The sequence below is a fragment of the Meleagris gallopavo genome, unplaced genomic scaffold (genome assembly GCF_000146605.3).
Source record: "Meleagris gallopavo isolate NT-WF06-2002-E0010 breed Aviagen turkey brand Nicholas breeding stock unplaced genomic scaffold, Turkey_5.1 ChrUn_random_7180001901862, whole genome shotgun sequence".
NCBI classification, from domain to species: domain Eukaryota; kingdom Metazoa; phylum Chordata; class Aves; order Galliformes; family Phasianidae; genus Meleagris; species Meleagris gallopavo.
In genome coordinates, this window is record NW_011165113.1 from 1 (window position 1) to 475 (window position 475).

The 475-nt window shown below is 48.6% G+C and overlaps 1 long non-coding RNA gene across 1 annotated transcript; it reads left to right on the top strand.

Moving 5' to 3' along the window:
* Positions 1 to 202, top strand: LOC109364726. Its single transcript, XR_002110564.1, has 2 exons — positions 1 to 63; positions 147 to 202. It is a non-coding gene; the product is annotated as an uncharacterized LOC109364726 (long non-coding RNA).
* The last annotated feature ends 273 nt before the right edge of the window (positions 203 to 475 follow it).

The window sequence follows — 475 nt, forward strand, 5'->3', positions numbered from 1 at the left end:
CTACAAACATGATGATGGCTCCTACAGTGCCTTTGGGAAGTCTGACACCCAGGGCAACACATGGTGAGTGGCCAGAGTTGGAGCTGTCATCCCAAACCTAGCATCCATTCTACTTCCTGGATGTGACATATGTGCTCTGCCCACAGGCTGACAGCTTTTGTGGCCAGGTCCTTTGGGCAGGCCAGCTCTTACATTTACATCAGCAAAAATCATGTGCAAGATGCTGTGCTCTGGCTGCAGAAGCATCAGTTATCCAACGGTTGCTTCCAGAGTGTGGGGAAGCTCTTCAATAATGACTTGAAGGTATGACTAATGGCAATGGAAGTAGGAGTGGGAGAAACACGATATGGGGACGGGGTCACTTCTCCAGGCTCTTCTGCTGTGCACAGTAGCACAAAGCATGGTTTAACTCAGTCAGACATATTCCCTGAGCAGGATGAAGTATAGCCTAGAACAACATGCATTTCCTCTACAT